This window comes from Pecten maximus, chromosome 17, assembly GCF_902652985.1.
Source record: "Pecten maximus chromosome 17, xPecMax1.1, whole genome shotgun sequence".
Taxonomy (NCBI): Eukaryota; Metazoa; Mollusca; class Bivalvia; order Pectinida; family Pectinidae; genus Pecten; species Pecten maximus.
In genome coordinates this window covers 32435942-32454851 of record NC_047031.1, presented here as the reverse complement: position 1 = coordinate 32454851, position 18910 = coordinate 32435942, and the positions used below count along the sequence as shown (strand labels likewise).

General features: G+C 36.8%; 1 protein-coding gene across 1 annotated transcript in view; it reads left to right on the top strand.

Annotated features, from left to right (window-relative positions):
* Positions 1 to 18910, top strand: part of LOC117315445 (UPF0394 inner membrane protein YeeE-like) — a 50208-nt gene that overhangs the window by 7879 nt on the left and 23419 nt on the right. The window lies entirely within an intron of this gene.

Sequence of the window (18910 nt, the reverse complement as noted above, 5' to 3'; positions counted from 1 at the left end):
AGTCCCAGAAGGAAGAAAAAAATGTATGATGCAGTTTTATTTTAATGATTCAGCACAAACTCCTATTACCTTTGTTTATGAAGGTGCTATATATAGTGTATGTAGTTTATACAATCCCTTAAACAAATGCTATGCAGTGGGGGTTTCTTAGAGGGCAGATGTCATTCTACTACGTAGTCAGGGTTTTCTTTAGAGGACAGATGTCATTCTACTACGTAGTCAGGGTTTTCTTTAGAGGACAGACGATCAGCTGGTACGTAATCAGGGTTTCTTAGAGGACAGATGTCATTCTACTACGTAGTCAGGTTTTTTTTTAGAAGACAGACGATTAGCTGGTTCGTAATCAGGGTTTCTTAGAGCATAAACGCCAAGATTCTATGCAAAAATCGTCATTAAGACCAATTGATATTTACTGATGTACATTTTAGTGACGTTAACTGTGTACAAGATTACTTGATGAAAGAATTATTACAAACTATTAAAACAAACGAAAATATAAGATAGGTCACACGAGTTGAGTATATTTTTCTTAGTTGAAATTATTATTAAATATACTGTCTATAGTACTTGTCACCTCCCGAATCTTTAAAATACCATTTTCCCGGGAATCTAGTATGAAGCATGAACAATTGATATCAACCATGTACTTCTGTGCATCGAGCTCTTTGATTGGTCCTTTGTGTTCTCTGTTTTCATTGGTGTTTGGCTTTACATGTACGTTTCATCAATGATATTTTACTGATTGGTATTTTTCTATATACTTATATCACTGGTGCTATGTAATGTATCTGTTTGTTTGGGTGTCGCCAAGGTTACGTTTTATCCTCTTGTCCCCTACTGTAGCAGTGTGGACCCCCTCTATCATTTATTTTCTCCGTTATCTACCTGTGCCTTTGACACCTGTCTTCGTACGACCTTTAAAGTTAGGACAGATTAAAGAACCTACATGTTAAAACAAACAAAATCACGTTATCTTTTATATTGATTTATAGTTCAGAATTAATGCTGTCTTTGTCAATGGGTGTTTCCACTGAAATATGTTTTCGTTTTGTGTTTATGCTGAGTGTCGTCGCTATGTATTTATGCTTTATGGTATCTTTGAGGTGCACCTGCAAAGAAATTACATTTACACAAAATATACCACAGCGTCGCCACACAGCTACAAAGTATACTACAACGTCAACACAACTACAAAGTATATCACAACGTCAACACACAACTACAAAGTATATCACAACGTCAACACACAACTACAAAGTATATCACAACGTCAACACACAGCTACAAAGTATACCACAACGTCAACACACAAATATACCCCAACGTCAACACACAACTACAAAATATACAGACTTCTATACAGAAACAAGCAAAGGCTTTATATAAACAGAAACTCATTCATGAATTCGTTGTTGTTTTTTTTACATCAAACTATATTATGTTTTTATGCAAGTTGACAAAGCTTATAACTTATGTATTAGATTGATGGAGTAAAAGCTTGGGAAAATATCAACTACTCTCAATACAAAACTGACAACAAAGGATTTAACACTAATATAGCTGTCTGTAGACTAATGATTAAAACTGGCCCGTCATACCTGTGTTAGAATAGCGAGACCAGGTCTAATGAGAACAAACCCATGTCTACCCGGTCTACTAGGTCAGGGTGGCGTTTTTTGTCCGTCTTTCCTTTTCATTTTTAACACTTAAGGTCCTGTTAAAAGTGTTCGACACTTTAGGCTCTTAGCATCACTGACGAGTCCTAAACGGACTGAACTAGCTGTATCATGTCCCTAACATCACTGACGAGTCCTAAACGGTCTGAACTAGCTGTATGGTGTCCCTAACATCACTGACAAGTCCTAAACGAACTGAACTAGCTGTATGATATCCCAGAATCACTGAAGAGTCCTAAAAGACGGAATAGCTGTATGATGTCCTTAGCAATACTGACGAGTCATAAAAGGAGGGAACATATTATGTATGATGTCCCTAACATCACCGACGAGTCTAGAAGGACGCAACAGCTTTACGATGTCCCTAACATCACTGACGAGTCCTAGAAGGACCAAACAGCTGTATGGTGTCCCTAACATCACTGACGAGTCCTAGAAGGACCAAACAGCTGTATGGTGTCCCTAACATCACTGACGAGTCCTAGGATAGAAAAGCTGTATGATGCAATTTATTTTTGTTCCTGTCTCACCTCAAATTCATGAAAACCCAACCAATAACTGAAAAAGAATGTTTTACTTAAGGTCAGTTTTGATCAAAGCCTTCGTGATAAAGGTTTCCTATACCGATATCTACAGCAGACCAGGTGATTTTACTGTTGTGACGTCATTCTAAACCATGTAAATGAGATGTCATGTTACTGAAAACAGCGGAACAAAACAACCTTTAAAACAGAAAAAGGTAGGGTGTCTTAATCTATACACTCAAATGAATATTAGATATTGACATAAGATAAGTGTTTTCTCACACACTTCACACGTGCATTCCCGCTTTGGTAGGTAAACACATACACATTTGTCATTCCCAGAAGACAGTTATTCTGTAAATGTCACGACTAACATAGGACCATGTCATCACTGTATGCAGTATAAACATATACCGTACCTTTCTCAGATTAAACTGAAACTAAATTCGGCTCCTTAACATATCTAACGTCTTGTATCGATAAATCCAACAGTTTCCTCTTCTCGACCCCTACACCCATTCCTTCCCTCTTCCCTGTACCTATAAACCAATTTATAACATCATTTTGTCAGTACTGTTCGTTTGCCTAACTTATCATACTGACACAGATTAATATAAGTACATATACTTTGTACTTGTTTCTAAATCCGACTATTTACATTAATGTCGTTTCACTTCTTGCTGCTTGTATTGATATATCAATGAAATAAAGTTTAAACAAACATAGCATAATCAAGTGACGTCATCGAATTTGTTGCACATGAAATGCGCCATGGAAAAATTTCCGATGTATTTGGTTTGTGTATTTACAATTTTAATATCTAATGTTTTGTTTTGTGTAGTTACAATTTGTAATATCTCAAGTCATAAGATATAAAATACCCATGTCCAATGTTCAGGGAAGTTCGATAAATGAGTTTTAAAAGGTTTTACATTGATAAACCTTTACTACCATAGTTGTAATTAAGGAGGTATTGCTTTATTAGGAAACATCGCAGCTCGTATGCGTTTACCACAAGGTATGTGGTCAATAATCAATCACAAATCTATAATTTAGAGGATATCTCAACTTTGAGGACAAGATGTTTGGGATAAGGGGTCACTTTAACCTTACCTCGGGGTAAGATAGGGCTGTTTACACGACACAAAGGCGAAAGATCTGAGTAATCAAACGTAACAAAACATATGTAAAAATTCTGAACTTTGACCTAATTGACTTTAACCGCCCGTGGATCATAAACAATACGACTAAACCTAAAAGATATGACGAACCTACGCTGCCATTTAATGACTTTGACATGGCGTGTAATGTGACGGAAATCTCGCGAGGTCGGAGCTCACCAGCGGAGTTTATCAACTGGGAATATCAAAGTATACACAGGACAAAATACGGAACAATGAAACACATAGTTGGAAATTGTACAGAGGTCATTATGAGTAAATATCAACTAAATAAATCGTCCATTTCGAACACATTGATAATTAAGATCAAAGAATGTTTTGTCATAATATTTTGTCCTTCTTCTATCATCTTTAGTGCACTGTCTATTGACCTTAGATTTGTCGTTGAAGGGGTGCTGTTGTCTCATTAAATATGTAAGTAAAACTTGTAAGTCCCCTTAATAAGCCACCGATAATAAATATAGCCAAAATGTATTCGTTAATACACATAAAGCTTTGGCAATATTTTCAAATTTAAAAAGTCCTAACAGTTCAAATGCACTAATCTTTCAAATTTCATATTCATAAAAATTCGAATTACGTTTTCATGAAAAATATATGTTTGAGAAAGTAAAACATTTAGATATGCCCTTGAATGGTTGGAAATGTAAAGCATGATATAGGTAGAAGCAGAAACTGCTATTATCCATTTAATTGAAGATGTCATTAAAATGTTTTGATAGGTTTTATCGTGATTGAAGTGATCGGTTACTGCTATAGGAGATGAGTGAATCATACAAAAATATTGATATAAATATATAATATGCAGAGATAAATATAACGCGAAAAACTTTTTCTCAGTATTTTGCGCTTTTTATCGATTTTGAGATTTTCCGTTCCAAATATGATTTTAATGTTGTTGCTATTATTTCCCTCCTAACAGTCCGTATACAGTTGTTAATGCTTTATTTGTCGGCCTCGGTAAACAGTTCATAGGGTCGGGAAACAGTTCATAGGGTCGGGAAACAGTTCATAGGGTCGGGAAACAGTTCATAGGGTCGGGAAATAGTTCATAGGGTCGGGAAACAGTTCATAGGGTCGGGAAATAGTTCATAGGGTCGGGAAACAGTTCATAGGGTCGGGAAATAGTTCATAGGGTCGGGAAATAGTTCATAGGGTCGGGAAACAGTTCATAGGGTCGGGAAACAGTTCATAGGGTCGGGAAATAGTTCATAGGGTCGGGAAGTAGTTCATAGGGTCGGGAAACAGTTCATAGGGTCGGGAAGTAGTTCATAGGGTCGTGAAACAGTTCATAGGGTCGGGAAATAGTTCATAGGGTCGAGAAACAGTTCATAGGGCCGGGAAACAGTTCATAGGGTCGAGAAACAGTTCATAGGGTCGGGAAACAGTTCATAGGGTCGGGAAACAGTTCATAGGGTCGGGAAATAGTTCATAGGGTCGAGAAACAGTTCATAGGGTCGGGAAACAGTTCATAGGGTCGGGAAACAGTTCATAGGGTCGGTAAACAGTTCATAGGGTCGGGAAATAGTTCATATGGTCGGGAAATAGTTCATAGGGTCGGGAAATAGTTCATAGGGTCGGGAAACAGTTCATAGGGTCGGGAAATAGTTCATAGGGTCGGGAAATAGTTCATAGGGTCGAGAAACAGTTCATAGGGCCGGGAAACAGTTCATAGGGTCGAGAAACAGTTCATAGGGTCGGGAAACAGTTCATAGGGTCGGGAAGTAGTTCATAGGGTCGGGAAACAGTTCATAGGGTCGGGAAATAGTTCATAGGGTCGAGAAACAGTTCATAGGGCCGGGAAACAGTTCATAGGGTCGAGAAACAGTTCATAGGGTCGGGAAACAGTTCATAGGGTCGGGAAACAGTTCATAGGGTCGGGAAATAGTTCATAGGGTCGAGAAACAGTTCATAGGGTCGGGAAACAGTTCATAGGGTCGGGAAACAGTTCATAGGGTCGGGAAATAGTTCATATGGTCGGGAAATAGTTCATAGGGTCGGGAAATAGTTCATAGGGTCGGGAAACAGTTCATAGGGTCGGGAAATAGTTCATAGGGTCGGGAAATAGTTCATAGGGTCGAGAAACAGTTCATAGGGCCGGGAAACAGTTCATAGGGTCGAGAAACAGTTCATAGGGTCGGGAAACAGTTCATAGGGTCGGTAAACAGTTCATAGGGTCGGGAAATAGTTCATAGGGTCGAGAAATAGTTCATAGGGTCGGGAAATAGTTCATAGGGTCGGTAAACAGTTCATAGGGTCGGGAAATAGTTCATAGGGTCGGTAAACAGTTCATAGGGTCGAGAAATAGTTCATAGGGTCGGGAAATAGTTCATAGGTTCGGGAAATAGTTCATAGGGTCAGGAAATAGTTCATAGGGTCGGGAAACAGTTCATAGGGTCGGGAAGTAGTTCATGGGGTCGGAAAATAGTTCATAGGGTCGGTAAACAGTTCATAGGGTCGGGAAATAGTTCATAGGGTCGGGAAATAGTTTATAGGGTCGGGAAACAGTTTTGACTCTTGACACTTTGACTCTTTGACTCTTAATTTTTTGAAGACATCAGAAAATTGTCTAGATAACCCAATATAATCAGATATAGGCCATATTTATTAAAAAAAAATTCCTCGTCTGATATTTTCTCAAACCGCCCTGCAGCAGCTATACGCAATCAAAACGACGCTTTATAATCATAATTACTTCACTTCTAGGGCGCGTGCGGATGTTCCACGCCTGTTAACAGATTTTAGCAATTTTGCTGAGTCGGCAAAACTTAATTTACATTTAAATAGAGAGTCAGGTAACAAAAAACATGATGCGGGCGAGTTGGAGGTTTTGTCTGATATTGTCTTACGGGCATTTAACACAAAAACGTTACTTGAGGACGGCGGTCATGAAACTGTCAGTCAGTGGGCCCCATAATTCACGGGAAAATCAGTCCCTACCGTAAAAATCAAAGAAGATCGTTATGAATCAAATGCCAGTTCCATATACTTGTTGTCTCGCCTAAAGGTAGAACCCTCATTTGATCAATATGCAGACCTTATTTTTTAAATTATCCCACATCCTCATGTAGGAATCAGGATAGAGAACCAGTCTAACTATATTATATAACTATATAAATGATTTTTAGTCACCTCTGTTTTCAGTACGATATATATATATATATATATATATTCTTTTAAACGCCGATGTGGCGCAGCGCTATAAGCTTCGGGTATTTCTTTCTAGGCAATTGGGTGCCGTAGATCGTGATTTCGGGGCCTGATCAGGGCACGAGTCATTAAGTTGTCTTCCTTCGTCAGTTGTGTTACTATGTTATATATCAAATAATATATCATGTATCATGCACAGTGTATCATATGCACTCTGTGTTGGTGATCCGAAGATAAAGATTTGAATTTCCTGTCGTAGTTGTACTGTGATGAATATATATATTTATATTTACATATAAATGACTCAGCGGCGAGTCATAATGTGGTACGTATGTGGCATTTCAGTATGATTACACTATAACGTGACTATTTAGACTTAATATTCGTGGTTACTGTCGTGATGGCCTGAGGAAGACACATCAGAGAAAAAAGAAAAAGGAAGGAAAGGATAAAATAAAGAACACTTTGATATGTTAAAGGTCTATCAGTAGAATTCACAGAAGCAACGTTAACACCACGGTTATGTTAGATGTCCCATGTGAAGCTGACGCCTATAATTGTCGTAAAATTCAGATATATAAACTTCTATACATATCGATACAATATAACAACATGCCTAAACAGGCAGGCGATATAACCTGATCGATTACACACGTACTTTAAATTAGAATTTGAACTATGTTATTTAAAATTCCTTTGTATAAACTGATTTAGCTTGATTTACCGGCAAAGATCAAACACCACGGCAAGATAAGCCTGTTACATTAAGTGTGAGTTAAATAACACCGTATTACCGACATACGTCAGCGTTCGTGTTTAACTTCTGAGTACAACGTTAATCCCCTCAATGTCATAAGCAGCCTCGGAATCTCCTATTGTATTATCAGCTATTGTCAACAAGGGGTTACTGCACGAACAGAGTTCAGGTGAAACGTGTTAGCAACTTGCTGGATGATTGATGTAAACAGCAGGGATTTATTATAAAACAATAGGCTTTGTTATTAGTTGTGTAAACAATGATGTGTCATGTTAGTAGATAAAATGTGTAGTTAACTGATGCAGTAGCGTGTCACCGTGATAAGATATGTACAGTGTATTGACACAATAACGTGCCATGAGACAACAATATGTCATTTGACATCGTAACCGACACAAAAAAAAGTGTGGCTGACTCTGATATTAACATCAGATTATGTCATGTCCGTTTATTGCTATTTTACCGCCATATCCACGTTTTCCGTCCAGATTTCCACAAAAACAACAGAGATTACCGACATTAATTCCAGCTTAAAATCGATAAAAAAAAGGGGGGGGGGGGCACCGTCATGATAACAAATCGTAGTTCAAACTAATAATAGAAGGATAATAAGACCAGGCGTTCCCAGTAATTAAGCGTCTTCTGCTTCAGCGACGGTGTCATCCATACAAAAACAGATCAATCCGACTTCAGGCACATTCTCAACTGAGACCGAAAGTGGCGATAATGGAACCAATAGTCATACATATGTATCAACAAGATGATTTTAGAAATACACTTTCACTTATACGAAGCACTTACCAGTGGGCTGGACGTCTCTTTGTTTGGAAATTCCTTATCTTCGTACATTGATCGGGTTTGATAACTCTCATTGTAATTCAGTCACTCAAAGGGGCCGCGGTGGTCACGTGGTTAAGGTGTCCCGACAATTTAACACTACCCCTCCACCTCTGGGTGGGCCGCGGTGGCCGAGTGGTTAAGGTGTCCCGACACTTTAACACTAGCCCTCCACCTCTGGGTGGGCCGCGGTGGCCGAGTGGTTAAGGTGTCCCGACACTTTAACACTAGCCCTCCACCTCTGGTTGGGCCGCGGTGGCCGAGTGGTTAAGGTGTCCCGACACTTTAACACTAGCCCTCCACCTCTGGGTTGCGAGTTCGAAACCTACGTGGGGCAGTTGCCAGGTACTGACCGTAGGCCGGTGGTTTTTCTCCGGGTACTACGGCTTTCCTCCACCTCCAAAACATGGCACGTCCTTAAATGACCCTGGCTGTTAATAGGACGTTAAACGAAAACAAACAAACCAAACAGTCACTCAAAATTTTCGTTTTTTTTTTTTTTTTTTTTTTTTTTCAATTTTGGACAAAAAAGCCCATCCCAGCCTAAGATTCCATTAAGATAACACTGTAACAATAAGAGGGAGGTCATGCTACCTTTGTTTGTAATCCTTGTTAACAATGAGTGTTTTCTATACTTGGATTCGGATACGTCACCAATTAATCAATATTCACAGAATACATGTATATATCAGTTAATCTTACAGCGCTTTGCATTTTAAATTCCATTTACTGTTTTCCTTTGTCATTGTTAACAACAGAGTTTGTAATGGCCTAGCCGTTAATGAGTGTTAAATCAATACCTCGTGCCTGGTACGATATCGCCCGCCTTCTTCACAGTAAAACTGGCGTGTTGTATTGTGGTTTAGTATTGTAATACAGGCGACCTCCACCCGATCAATAATGATTATGATTATAATATTTTTGTCATTATTTATTAATACATGCCATACTGATAATCGTCAGGAGTGAGTCGGCAGATTTCTGATCCTTATTTATAATCCCATACATACATAGAAATAGCACGGTGAACTCTTACCCACCTGCGCGATCGGGTGATACAGTGGTCACACACTTGCCTTTCACCTTAGCGACCGGGGTTCGATTCCACGATCTTGAAAAGTTATGGAATCACCTGTCCGACCACAAGGGTACTCCCACTGTAGGACTTATCGCGCGTTTCTATTAATGTCAACAAGCGTGATTAATTTAAATTGATATAACTTGTTTCGTGACTGTTATAAAACTCTTACTAGCTGTTCTATGATTAAATCACACAATGTCTTCTACAAAGACTGACAACTACAACTTAATATGTCCGATCAATTATCACGTTTAGTCTATTACTCACAATGTCCTATGTTAAGATTACCGAGAACTTAGCTCAACCTTGTCATCACATTACTTTTTACAAATCACGGTATTTTGACTTTAGACTAGCTCATGCTAACGTTATTATTTTCTAGATCAGAAATTTGGTGATATATACATGCTTGTCCATACAACACAGGGTCGTAAGACATATATTACAATACTATAAACTTACATATCTTAGCGGTATGGTCGTAAGAATTATATGATACTATAAACTTACAACACAGGGTCGTAAGACTGATATTATGTTACTTATAGTTTATCTACATTGGTTTATATAGCAATTATTGATGATGCGTTAATTCCTCGTTCCGCTCATCTGTTTTAATTTGATTTTACGCTAAAATTTGAGTGCGTTAGTACGTTAACAGTACTTTATCAAGTTGTCGATGTAGGCTCATGTATACAATATCTATAATGTAAGGACAGTATGTTTAACAAGAGGAAATAAAAAAAAGAGTTCAAAAGATACAAAACATAATGAACGAACCAATATAATTTAAGCATGTTCAGGGGATTTCATATTCCCGTTAATATCATGACGACCTTGACTTACTCAATTAATTTTACATGATGGAACTGACTGTTAAAGCAAAATCCCATATTGTGTAAATGTATATATCTACAAGTATGTAAAAATGTCTATAAAATAACAACCAGCTAGTACTATCTATGAATTAAACATGACCTTCTACATACACATAAATAGCTAACCTAAGTTTATGTGGAGGTTTGTCCTAAAAATAACTCCACGTGTCAGATGTAGGAAGTAAATAATTGGTTACAGATGGTAATTAGTACTAATGATTAGGGTATAAATAGTAGGATGAGTGATTGTGACGGCGGCGATACAAAACAGGGCTCTAATAAGGAATCTATAAAAAGACAGAAATGATTAATATTATCATTTCATGGATCGTGTCGAGTTGGAAACGTGTGATTACCTGGTTTATAAGATGTCAATTGAGGATGGTAACCTCCCTAATCTAGTTTACCTGGTTTATAAGATGTCAGTTGAGGATGGTTACCTCCCTAATCTAGTTTACCTGGTTTATAAGATGTCAGCTGAGGATGGTTACCTCCCTAATCTAGTTTACCTGGTTTATAAGATGTCAGCGCAGGATGGTTACCTCCCTAATCTAGTTTACCTGGTTTATAAGATGTCAGCGCAGGATGGTAACCTCCCTAATCTAGTTTACCTGGTTTATAAGATGTCAGCGCAGGATGGTAACCTCCCTAATCTAGTTTACCTGGTTTATAAGATGGTAACCTCCCTAATTTAGTTTATACATGGCCAGGGTTCCCCGTGTTCCATTCATCCACACGTTGTGACATTGTTTTACGGATATCGGTCATAAGAAATGTTGCGTTGACACTTAGTTCTTTATTTTTCTGTATTTCAATTATTGATTTTATTTGTTTATTTTACTTTCTTACTTTTTTACCTTTTTATTAATTTTACTTTGAACAGAAACTTCTTAAAGAATCATGGTTTTCTTTATTAATGCTCTTTCAATATTTTTTAAACTTTCGGCGATTTTATTGTATTTTCGAGAAAAACCTCACAATTAATCCAGGAAAATAACATTCACAGTAAATATCTCCGACATGTAGGAGGGAGACTACTAGGGTGTGGAACTCCTTCTCGAGATTATTAAGTGTCGCCGTGGCACCAAAACAGCTTCACGTGCGTATTAATTACAAATGCAGATCTTTAAATGTTTCGACATGGACGTGAAATGATATTATTACATAATATGCAGATAACAATTTAAAATCGCCAGAAACATTATCTTTTACTTGAAATCATATTAGTCTTAGATAAACAAAGAGAAACACATTTGTACTTCCAGCTGGGGCATTATCCCGCTTAGTCATCCCGTATATGTGATAGAACCGGACCTGGCAAGTTTAAATACAAATATAATGTAAAGTGAAATGTAGTCAAACAATAGTATTGTTATGTTGTCTGTCTCGTGTAACCATTGGAATTTCTATAGTAAATATTGTATTATGATAAAGTCCACTTCACGTATACCTCTGGACAAACCAATTTCTGGACAGGTACAATAAATAAACATTAGGTAGTCCCAATAACAAAGTTGATCTACTTACCGTAGACAAGTGTTAAGGAATTGTTTTACATCACTACCATGTGAACACTGAGAACAAAAGACGTCAACATATTTGACTTGGTGTGGATTAGTGTGTATTGTATAAAGTTCATAGGCTAATCCTCTAACCACCCAATCCTGGTATTCATTACGTTGTGTTCAATCCTCACTTCCGTGACTTGCATTTTCCGAGAGATTACCTATATATAGTGTCGTGCTTGTACAACAGATACACAAGACAACAGCACCCTTTTCGGTTGGTTTCCGGGTACTCCGGTTTTGTCCGAATTAACTTATTTCGGAAAATAGATAAATAAATGAATACAATAAAATTAACAACGTTTATACTCTCAGTGAACGTAATTTGACACACTCGTTAGCGCAAAACTAAATTAAAACATATTAGAGGAATGTTGAATCACGAACCAACAATGATTGCCATAGATAGCGCAATTCTGATTTAGAGAAAAGTTGTCAGGGTGAAAAACGCTAAAATAAGATACCGCTAAAATAAGATTATCACTAAAATGATATTACCACTGAAATTAGATTACAACTGAAATTAGATTACAACTAAAATAAGATACCCGCTAAAATAAGATTACAACTAAAATATGCACGTTTACAGAAGTCGATTTTTAAAGAGTATTGTAAATAAAAATTAGTAGCTAGGGTGTAACTTAAGCTGGAATAATGACTACAAACTTCAATCAGACAATTGTTCCATCTTCAAGGATTAATCAGTAATTTCATATGACATCCAAATTGCTCATTTTGACATCTTAAAACACTAAAAGAACTCATTTTGAAAAAAATGAGGACATCACATGAACTCATTTTGATGAATGAGGACATCACAGGAACTCATTTTGATGAATGAGGACATCACAGGAACTCATTTTGATGAATTAGATATCAAAGGAACTCATTTTGATAATTAAGAACATCACAAGAACTCATTTTCATAAATGAGAACATCTAATATCAACATCGTATGACATCTACAATTGTATTTTTTACACTGTGGGGCTGTAGTACACAATGACGATAGCAGTTCGTGCGTTGTAAGGCTTTCAACTAGAAAACATATTTGAATGTTATTGAGATTGATGGCTAAGTCTGCTTCAGAAATCTTAAACATAGAAAAGATATTTCAAACTATAATATGAAATCAGTCCATTACCAATTAAGAGCTACAATGAGTTTGCGACCATGTGTTCCGGAAGGATGACGCCTGACGAGTATTATCCTTATCTAATGAACACTTGTTATTTATCTCTAGTACATTATCAATGGTTTCTATGTAAATATATTTATCCTGTAACTACCACCGCATTGTCGGAATACACCCACCATATACATTTTTGCTGTAAACGGCAGTGACGGAAAACAGCTGTATTTTGGAACCTTAGAACGTGCGTCAATTCGATTAGCCTACTTCCAAGTGAAACAACGTTTAAAAAGCGAACATATTTGGACTATTATTGATAACGTTTGTCTTCAAAATTAATATTTTTTATGACTGTTGCAGGATAAATAGAATGCATGGTTAGTGTCTTAAAATATATACTGTATAAAGTGACTCACCAAGGCTCGCCACTTTTGTCTTTCTTTACTCTCGCCAAAATACAGCTAATATTTTTGGACACTGACCATGTATTCTCTATATGTATTATGTTTATGATCCTACAGTCCCAATACAAAGCGATAGTTTGATGCAGTGGAGACAAAGATCATTTAAACTTCATCATACAGTTGTTTAATTCTTCTTAGACTCATCAAAACTACTCAGAGTCTTAAAGTATACACAATCGGCTGTTCCCACAGGCGCTTGCATAGAAAATGTGATTTAAAAAAAATATATTTGACAGTGGTACGTGTTATCTGTTAAGCTCATAACAGTTACACATACCACTGTCATACCAAAAAGAAATTGAAAGTCATATTTTCTATGCAAGCGCCTGTGGCTGTTCCATCCTTCGTAGTCTCAACAATGATATTTAGGGCCTTAACTTACATTGTTTCATCCTTCTAAGACTCATTAATCATGCTGAAGCCTTAAATTACATCAAACAGCAGTTTCACCCTGCTAAGAAACACCAATGATGCTCAGAGCCTTAAATTACATTAAACAGCAGTTTCACACTGCTAAGAAACACCAATGATGCTCAGAGCCTTAAATTACATTAAACAGCAGTTTCACACTGCTAAGAATCACCAATGATGCTCAGAGCCTTAAATTAAACAGCTAGCTGTTTCAGTCTTCTAAGACCCAATGATAATACTCTCAGAGCCTTAAATTAATTATAATACTGTTTTATCCTTCAAGATACATCAATGATGCTCAGAGCTTAATATGTAGATTACAAGGATGCGACGGAGGGGGAAAATGTAGCAAGTTCAAGTTCAAGTTCATTTATTACTTTGAGTCTTACGACTCATCAGTGTAAACATATGATATACAGGATATTTACATATATACAAAATGTTAAATTGGCCACAGGAGAATGAACAAAGCAATAATATAATATAATAGTGACATCAATCAATATCATTATTGCAATATATATATATATATCACAAGCTTGTGATCGGCACTTATTTGCCGCTAACAGATATTTCCCAAGATTACACAAGTCTTTAACATTATTTGTATTAAGTAATTGAGTAAGCTTATATACACTTGGATTATTTCTATAAAAATATTTTAAATACTTCTGTCTTAAATCAAAATACCTAGTACAACTTAAAAAAAAACAAAATGAAATTCGTCTTCTATATCATTAAGATTACATAGAGTACAAACTCTTTTACTTCTATCAATGCCAACATATCGCAGAATTTCCCAAATTCAGCTTAGTAAACATTTCAAGCTAATGAGGAGAAACAACTGCGAAATTAGCACCTACAAATAAAAATAAGATCTATATACGGTAGAGCCGAAAAAGATTCAAAGGACTTAAGATAAAACACAAGACATCGGATTGGAATTGAAATCTAGATACAGTAAGTCAATAATTTATCAAAACACGGCCTGCAGCTGTTTCATTCTTCTAGCTTAATTTTATTCTTCCCTTTTTTCTCAGAGAGAGTATTAAAGTGTTGTTCGTGACTGTTGGATATTTTCGTGACATGAGAGAGGTATCACTAACAAGATCGAATTCCTTTGATTTCATAGATCACGTAGATCAATGTCGAAGCTGTTCATTCTGTATATATATACTTTGTATTAGATCTCTCTAACTACCATTTGGGGTCCTTTTGAAAAGAGTTGCGTCTTTATTTCACGACCTACATTAGAAGTTTAAGAACAGTTGAAATCGTTTTTCTGGTGAAAAGAAGAATAATATAGGGTGTGTGAAACCGAAAATAAAGGCATGCTCCATTGTAATCTCGCAGGTGTAGGATCAGAGGAATTGACTCCGGCATACTATGGTATTCAAATTGTACCTCTCTACTGGTGCCGACTATTGATACAATGCATTCAATTTTGGATTTAATAATAACAATTCTAACCAGCTGTAAGATTTGTTATGTAGGCCTAATACTGTCCCTCAAATGTTCTTTAACAAAGGAAAGGAAATGTATACGATAAAAAACAATACTTTTTATCTTAGTTTTATGACCATATCACGTCGTTGCATGTCAAGCCGTAAATCATATCAACTCTGAAAGTCACGTGATTGCTTTATACGTATGAAACGGATCTCAGTACCTTTGTAATGGTTCCTTTGTCTAAAGATTGAACAAAAGACACGCTTATAAAAACACCCTTAAATAGGAAATTAGCGAAAGACGCAGGATATTCCGAATAATAGATATAAAACTGTACCATACAGGGATACTTACAGCTGTTGCGTCCTTCTAGTACTCGTCAGTCATGTTAGGGACATTATACAGCTGTTTTGTCCTTCTAGTACTCGTCAGTGATGTAAGGGACATCATACAGCTGTTTCGTCCTTCTAGTACTCTTCAGTAATGTTAGGGATTCACACAGCTGTTTACTCCTTCTGTGACTCGTCAGTGATGTTAGGGACATCACACAGTTGTTTCGTCCTTCTAGTACTCGTCAGTCATGTTAGGGACATCATACAGCTGTTTCGTCCTTCTAGTACTCGTCAGTGATGTAAGGGACATCATACAGCTGTTTCGTCCTTCTAGTACTCTTCAGTAATGTTAGGGATTCATACAGCTGTTTCGTCCTTCTAGTACTCGTCAGTGATATAAGGGACACCATGCAGCTGTTCCGTCCTTCTAGTACTCATCAGTGATGTTAGGGATTCATACAGCTGTTTTGTCCTTCTAGTTCTCGTCTGTGATGTTAGGGATACTTACAGCTGTTTCGTTCTTCTAATACTCGTCAGTGATGTTAGGGACACCATACAGCTGTTTCGTCCTTCTAGTACTCGTCAGTGATGTAAGGGACACCATACAGCTGTTCCGTCCTTCTAGTACTCGTCAAAGATATTAGAGACATCATACGGCTGTTTCGTCCTTCTAGTACTCGTTAGTGATGGTAGGGCCTACCAATTTGATACGTAGGAGGCGACTATTTTCCTGCTTTTAGCATCATGAACGATTTCTGTTTATATACATTTTAATGGAGGTTCCAAGTGTAAATATAGAAGATGACAAAAATGGCCTTAATAAAGTATTAGCTTTAGGGGTTTCCTTCTGCGTTGTCTAGGGGAGGGGGTATAGTTGACCCTTTTTTTCAATGGATTTATTTTTTGTTGGTATCTCCTTGCCTCACGCCTTCCCGTACAAAATCTTTGAAAATAAACTGATTAGTTACAACCGATGAAATCAACGACAATCGTATTTCCATCTGTGTAATCGCAGGATTGTTATTATTTGTTTTAATTATTGTTGAGGCGTAATATGTCACGGAGTAGGACATTCTGTAGAAAACTCACGATATTAGTCACAAAATAATGAAACGAAGGTTTGGGATATTTACGTGTGATTTTTTCTGTATACAATTTACAGCACATGGCATAAGTGTCATTTCAAGTAAATGTAATGGCCATATCTATCTGATATACTACAGTGAATGAATAACCATGATTATATCCAAGCATACTTGTGGCAAATGTTGCTGACACACAATATGTTACTGAGTATAACAATACCACGGAATCAGCGATGTGTGACCAGTACCCCGATAAACTAAGTTGAAAACATCTACTCTTGTTAAACAAGCTATGTATACATCTACACTTGTTAGACAAGCTATGTATAAGAACGAAAGCACAGAACGTCTGGAAATTTTACATTTCACATCATGTTGTTTAGCGATTGACTGCTCAATTGGGTGGTCGGGTGGCGCAGTGGTAATACACTCACCTTGGTGACCGGGATTCGATCTCTGGATCGGACATGAAATGGTATAATAGTCACCTGCCCGACCACGTGACTTTCCCCGGGTGCTCTAGTTTCCTCCCACAGTAACACACACACACCAAGGCCAACAAGACTAATTAATATAAGTTGATATAACTGGTTTGGCAATCCTTGTAAAATATGTCAAGTTTATAGTTGTTTATGTTTTAATATACATTCTTCAATGTGGAGTAAATCATGATCAAACTGCGTCATTTAAATTTCAAGAATTGTGCGCTTGTTTACCAACTTTGTCAGTGTCAGCGAGAACGAGATATTTGAAAATTAATTATCTCTCGGAAACCGCTCAGAGTTTTTATATTACCATGCTTTAATACCCCGCCAAATATTACTCGGAAACCACTCAGAGTTTTTTATATTACCATGCTTTAATACCCCGCCAAATATTACTCGGAAACCACTCAGAGTTTTTATATTACCATGCTTTAATACTCCGCCAAATATTACTCGGAAACCACTCAGAGTTTTTATATTTCCATGCTTTAATACCCCGCCAAATATTACTCGGAAACCACTCATAGTTTTTATATTACCATGCTTTAATACCCCGCCAAATATTACTCGGAAACCACTCAGAGTTTTTATATTACCATGCTTTAATACCCCGCCAAATATTACTCGGAAACCACTCAGAGCTTTTATATTACCATGCTTAATACCCCGCCAAATATTACTCGGAAACCACTCAGAGTTTTTATATTTCCATGCTTTAATACCCCGCCAAATATTACTCGGAAACCACTCAGAGTTTTTATATTACCATGCTTTAATACCCCGCCAAATATTACTCGGAAACCACTCAGAGTTTTTATATTACCATGCTTTAATACTCCGCCAAATATTACTCGGAAACCACTCAGAGTTTTTATATTACCATGCTTTAATACCCCGCCAAATATTACTCGGAAACCACTCAGATTTTTCATATTACCATGCTTTAATACCCCGCCAAATATTACTCGGAAACCACTCAGAGTTTTTAAATATACCACGCTTTAACCCCTTAAACCTTGAATCGTAATTTAACAATATATGTAAGGAGATGACGTCATAAGTTCTAATAACTTGTACCAAATGCTATTTTCCAGTTTTGGTAAAAAAAGAATATGATTCGGGTCATGTCCTAGATATTGTGGGTCTCGAGATTTTCTCAGAAAAAAAACTCCAATCTCCCTCAGAGATAGTTATGTCATACATACATAACAAGGTATATTGACATTGTACTGGGTACACATCGTTGAGTATAAAATCTCTGTAAACATTAACAGCAGATAAGTGTTGATATACAATCTGGTAAAAGATTATAGGTGTACTGTACAATAAACTGACAATGACGCATGGGAATATGTATTATAAATTTATGTCAATGAATTTACGATTTAAATGTCCTATTTTACAAAATCTAGGCCTTTTTTTCAGCCCATGTTAGCATAACAAAGTGTTCATTAAAAAGCTTGTAATAAAATTCTACACAATTACCGATAAAGCACTCACCTATCTTAGATTTCTCGCCATTAGATAGGGATACACAATACTGATGTGTACAAGGTTTGTTACACGTTTTGATTGTAAAAATAAATAGTGTTACGCCATTACTGAGGCCTGTTAAGCTGACTAGACTTTGATCAGTCGGACCTCGGTATCGTTTTGTACTCGGTATTTAATCTGACCTATATATCTATCATTATATACTATGTAGGGGTAAATGTCCGCCAGTATTGAACATTGTAATTCTAATGTAGGGCGTTAATAAATCAGGAATTAATTCGAATGCGGTAAATATTCACTAATTTTACTGTGGAATGGTGTTCATCAATTAGTAGTTCACGGAGGTTAACCTCCACCCATATCAAACAGTTTTATATCATTACGATAGATTTCACCTAAAGGTGAACGT